This window comes from Cibotium barometz, chromosome 4, assembly GCF_041138505.1.
Source record: "Cibotium barometz isolate CiBa-2024 chromosome 4, ASM4113850v1, whole genome shotgun sequence".
In the NCBI taxonomy this organism is placed as follows: Eukaryota; Viridiplantae; Streptophyta; class Polypodiopsida; order Cyatheales; family Cibotiaceae; genus Cibotium; species Cibotium barometz.
Window position 1 is genome coordinate 53,615,771 of NC_141049.1, and position 6,486 is coordinate 53,622,256.

Here is a 6,486-nt window from a genome sequence, read left to right on the forward strand (position 1 = left end):
CAAACTCAGTGACTCTTTTCATGATGCATCTACTAGCCAACCATGACGATAATGGCAGAAATCAGGATTTCTATTCACAAAGGGGATTTAGAGGCAGGGGGGATTTGCATCACGAGGTCGTGGTAATGGTCGTGGATGGCAGGATAGATCACCACCACAATAGAATTTTCAGCCTTCATATGGCGCGAGAGGTGGTCGTGGATATACACCTCAGAGAGGCAGAGGTAAAACCTCGTGGTGGGGGGTAGAGGACCTTGGCAAGGCCAACAAACATCTATGCAAAATGTGGAATGCCATTACTGTGGAAAATTTGATCATATGGCACGTGATTGTTTCCGTAAACAAAATGATTTGAGAGGGGGTAGAGCACAACATGGTGGACATTATGCACAACAGGGTGGAAATTATGCAAATGGTGGAAATTTTGCATCAAGCAGTAGTGATGGCAACGCAAATCACTTGTTTGCCATGAAACATGTCGTGGGATCTATGATGACAAATGGTGACAGTGATGACACTTGGTATATGGACTCTGGAGCATCAAACCATATGACTTATTATTGCGAATGGTTTGAGCATATGAAGCCTATGGATGTGAAAGGCTATGTGGAGATAGGAGATGATTCCCAACATGCTATCACACATGTTCGAAGTGTACCATTGGTTATGCACAATGGTGAAACAAAGTCTATGGGGCAGATGTCTTGTATGTGCCTTCTATTACAAAAAGTTTGGCCTCAATTGGTCAAATGGTGGAACAAGGTTTACAGGTTCATTTCAACGAGCATGGTTGCTTCATTGAGGATTTCAAAAATGGATGTAGAGTCGTTGCTAAAGGTAAGAAAGAAGGCAAGCTATTTAAGTTGGATAGCATGCCAGACTATTATTGGGCAGAAGCGTGTGCCACCGTGGTGTATGTACTTAATAAGATATCCATAGCAGCCATACATGGAAGTACGCCGCCAGAGATGTGGCTTACAGGTTTTAGGCCAGACATTGGACACCTCAAAGTGTTTGGTTGCATAGCTTATGTGCATGTGCCTGATGAGAGAAGGAGGAAGTTGGATCCTAAGGCAAAAAAGTGTGTTTTTGTTGGGTATGCACTGGATCGCAAGGCATATAAATGTTACAATCCACAAACTAGGCAAGTGGTTATCTCACAAGATGTGGTGTTTGATGAACTTGCTAGTTGGTACAAGGCAACGGGTTAGGGTGTCATTGATTCCGTTGATGCTGATGTGCATGTGAACTTGCCACCACAAGCAAGTTCTATTTCTATGTCTAGGCCAGCAGAGTTCTAGAGAGTAGCACTATACGTCCATGGTTAGGACGCTTGAGACATGAGAGTGTGAGCACTGGGAGTAGTGCTATGGATAAAGGAAAAAAGAAGGTTGAAGGAATTGGCATTACAAGTTATGAGTTGTCAAGTTCAGAGCGTTTGGATGAGGAACTTGGCATACAAGTTTTACGCACACCAGGTGCAAGGCAAGATGGATATGTGCCTCCACATGCTAGAGTGATAGAAGCAGGTGTTCAAAGTGAACCGCATGCATTGCGGAGGTCCCAAAGGGTCAGGTATTCAGTTGATAGGTTGACATATCATGACTTTGCTATGCATTACGCATATATGACCTCTTTGGTAAAGCATGTGGAACCTACATGCTATACAGAAGCTATTGGGAAGCATGTATGGGAGAAGGCAATGGATGTTGAGATGGACGCATTGGTTCATAATGAAACATGGGATTTGGTTACCTTACCACTAGGTAAAAATGTCATTGGTTGCAAATGGGTTTGTTAACCTATGTGACGGACATTGAGACGTATTATGTTTTACGTCATTAATTTAAATATTCTGAGTCATGGGACGGGCTTATCGGCACCATATGTTAAGGATGAAGGGATTGGGTGATCGCCGATGAGAGGCGCACCTTGAATATCAGTAGGATAAGGGTTAGGATCGGCCGGCCATGTATGGGCGCCCAAGTGTGAATGGCCAAGTCACCTATAAGAGTCAAATGTAACCCTAAAATCCTCATTCTCATGTGTTGTGAATACAAGAGTGCTCTTGCCTTATCTCCTTGGTTTCCTTCTCCTGCGTGTGTGTGAGAGAGAGAGAGAGAGAGAGAGTGAGAGAGCGACGATCGAGCGCACTGTGTAGCGGCACGGCGGCGGCGGTGAGGCGGTAGAGCGGCGACGGCGGCTCCTCCTTCACAGCTGCGACGCGGGAATCCTTCAAGGCGGCAGTTAAGCGGTGAGTGACACACCTTTTGCATTCTGTTTTGAGCTTCCTTCCCTGGTTGTATGCTTGCAGCCATTCGTGGCTCGCATACAGTGTCCGGCAAGTCCCAAGCTACGACCTGTGCGACAAAAGCGCACATTTTTGGCGCCGCTGTCGGGGAGTTGCCCTGCACCAAGCTCCAGTTTGCAGCTCGGCTGTGCTGCGTGAAGTTTAATCTGCACTGTAGGAAAGCGACTGTGTGTTTGTTGCTGAGGTGTTTCTGTGTTTTGCAATCTGTTTTCGCAATTTGTCTTCTGCATTTCTGTTTCTTTTGTTATTTTTTCGCTCCGCGTGTGGGCGTGCGTTCTGTTATCTGGTTATCTGCGTGCGGGGGGGGGGTTTCTGAATCCCCAGATCTATGCTGTGTGCGAACTGCGCCGCGGCCAAGGCTGAACCCTAAAGAAACCCTAGAAAACGTATCTAAAAAAACAAAAAATAAAAATTTAAAAAAAAATATAAAAAAATTAAAAATTAAAAATTAAATTTTATTTTTAAAGAAAGAACCAAACGTGTGGAGAGGAAAGATTTTCTAATTGGAGAAATTTTTTTTGAAAAGAAAGAACCCCAAACGACCCACGGCCCCGGCCCTGGCCTCGGTCTCGGTCCTTTGATATATATATATAGGAGAGTGAGCCTCCATAGCTTTCTTTCAAGTGAGAGCTTATGGGAAGTTGTGCCCTATATGTAGCCCACTCCCCAAGGAGTAAAGTGAGCATGTGGGATAAAGCCCTCACCCTTTCCTCCACTAGCAAATAGGCTTTTGCCCCTTCCCCCATAGGGAAACGGACTGTTTTGAGGACCACAGGAGCTCTGGATAGGCGAACACGGTGCTGTAAAGCACACTAGGACCCTTTAAACGATGCACTCGTTTCGAGCTATCACACGCCCTAGTCCAAGTTCGATCGTAAGTAAGGGGGTCAAAAACGAGTTAAAAACAATCTAAAAACAAGTAAAAACGGGGTGCGAAACACCTAAGAAACCACTTGTGTGAGTTTCAAGGGTAGTTACCAACGCACGTAGGGGACCCACGTCACATGCATCTACGTTCTGGTCGGGTGCTAGAGCCTGAGCCACTAGAAAGCATTTCAGTTTACGCAGGCTCACACCATCCCTCCATGTTAGCATCTTGGCCTTCGGCTGGAACCCAAGGGAGTGCAACCCAAGATCCACGAATAGTGGATAGTGACTTGTCCTCTGACTCAGAAGCCATGGAAGGGCACCCTACCAAGAACCCTGAGGAGACAAGCTAAAACATGCCAGTGTGGGCCCCACAACCCGGATCTAGCATGTTTAGTCGTCTAATAGAGACCTTTAGTAGAGCTACACGCTCTGAACATGCGACAAGCGAAGTAAATGAGGAAGGAGGGGTAGTAGATTTGCCATTCACATCTTATGTAGACCCTACCCTCCCAAAGAGTGTCCATGTGGATATTCTACCCACTTCGTTTAATGAGGGCCCTACTGAGCTACCACATTCCGATGCTCTTCCTAAAGTAGAGGTCCCTAGAAGCCAATCCATAAGAAGTGACATTGCGTCCACTTCAAGAGAATCGTTTGGCACACCAAGTCTGGATGGGATATTTCTCAATGAAAATTGGGAATATGATCTACACACAGAGACTCTAACTGACCTACACACGGGTTACACATACCATGTAGGTTGGTTAGAAGTCCTACGATCTACATCTAGCGCCACTAATCTAGAGGAGCAACAACAAATGATATGTGAGGTTATTCATAGAATTATCCAATTTGAGAGGCAAAATAGAGGAGTGAACTTAGTTTCCACTGGCCCTATGAGGTTTTTGGATACGGGCAAGGCCAAACAACCAACCCTATCACAATTGGAGACTCCCTCGGTGAGTCCCATAGACCCTTCATATGTTGTTTCGCCCGGAGTCTCAATGCAGGTTGAGCCCACGAGCAGTAACTTTAGCTTTCCAACCTTGGCTCAACTTTCCATTAAGGAATCCACAATGCCTACCCCAATGATGAGCATAGCGGAAAATGCACCTGTTATCGCTGTAGTTAGTACGACACCGCTACCTAGTGGAACAGTACCTACAATAGTGCGTGCCAGTGCCTATCAACCATATGTACCTATCGCTACTCCCTCGCTACTCATGCTCATGTAGCTCCTACACCTCTTAGTATGCCAATGGCGTATGCTCCACGACCACCTTATCATAACCATTATCCAAGAGGAGCTAGGCCTAGCTACATATCATATCCTACGTCGTTTGCCAACATACTCAGACCAACGCCAACTCCTATCAGCCAGGCTATCCCAGAAGTGCCTCCACCAGCTATGCCTACTCACTTAGGTGATCTCACAGCATTTGCTCAGACGATGGGACGATCCATTGCGGAAAACATGCGGGGCATGCCTGAGAGAGAACCTAGAAGCAAGGCAGTACAAGTGGCTAAGCTCACTCAAAACTTCAGTGGTAACGAGGATGTTAGGAAGCACATTGAAGTCTTTGAACACGTGTGTGATTCTTTGGAAGAGCACAATGAGTTGCATAAGTGTAAAGCCTTAGGCTTAACCTTGAGTGGGAAGGCCGGAGATTGGTATCGAACCTTAAGGGTTGAAGAGCGCACTCACTACCCCACTCTCAAGAGATTGTTCTTGAAAGAATACATACGCGAGGGTGTGCTTTGGGGGGTAGCATCTCAACTTCAAAAAGCTGAACGCGAGGAAGGGGAGTCAGTGAGAGACTTTATAAGTCGATTGAAGCATCTAAATTCTCGCTGCACTCTTGATGAACGCTTCAATAACAACCAACTCCTCGATAGATTCATCCGAGGATTGCGCCACGAGGACATTTACAATGGCCTAGTCATTAGAGGTCTTACAACGTGGGAAGCAGTCACTGCCAATGCAATCCAGTTAGAAGACAACTTGATGATTGCAGGTAAAAAGGTGTCTTCAGAAACAAAATCCGTTAGTTCGCAAGTATCTGGGCACGAGCCAATGACAGTAAAACCTATTGCCAAGGAGCCCAAGATATCTAAAATGTCTGTGATGACCGACCTTACTAAGGCTCTCCAAGAATGCTTCAGGGGTAATCGAGCTCCTCAGAATAGCCATATGTACCCAAGGAGAGAGCAACAATGGTGTTCGGTGTGCTTAGGACCACATAGCACGAGTGAATGTCCCACATTCAGAGTCAAATTCAATGGGAATTGCAATGCATGTGGTAAGTATGGCCATCAATCTAAAGATTGCCTAGTACTTAAGCGAATGTTGGCAAATCAGGCACCACTAGCCTGGTCAAACACACCTCAAGTACCCGCGCTAATGCCTGCACAACCTGTCGAGCAACCGTCACAGCACATAGTTCCAAGGAATATGCCGTTACCACCGCCAGTGCTAGGACCACAACCTCCACATCCCCAAGGATTACCCCAATAAACCAGATGGGTTGTGAGTCACATAGTGCATGTGGGGATTATGAAGAGGAGATAGACCCCACTGCTCCATACGGGATTGATACGTTTGAAATGATTCCCCAGTACTACATGGAGGATCATTTCGGGCAAGTTAAGCCTGTATATCAAGCGGCTGCTCTCGCCACAAGAGGGCACAACCTTAATACCTTGGCGAGGAGACCACCTCTTCAATGCTATGAGTGTGGTGGACCGCATCGTGTAGCGGAGTGCCCTAATAGGCTACAGAAGATTGCTACTCAAATGCAACCAAATCAAGGGAGCACATCGGGAATGCCGGTACTTACATGTAATCGTTGTGGCATAGATCATTTGATTGCTCAATGTCCACATAATCCTAATGCACCCAAGATTACGCCATTGAATTTGGTTGAGGTCACCAATCAAGCACGAGAAACCACACCCATTGTACCTGCGAATGTAGTTACACGATCAATGCTTCAAAATCAAAACTACATTCTTGAAGAGAGGGATACTGCATCAATCGCTCAGGCAAAGAAAAAGAAAACACGACGAAAGAGATCGCTTAATGCCACGAGCTCCAAGCCCAGTTCAAAGACTAACATAGGGACAGGAGACGACCCCGTGTATATGAATGATCCTGAAGATGATTCTGATTCAATAGAAACCATGGGGACCAAAGCCACTACCTTAAGGGAGGAACCCACTCGGGAGCTCAATGAAGGAGAATCAAGCGAGTACATAAATAAGGGAAAACAGAAGGAAACTTCCTCGGCCCCACAACCAAGTCAATT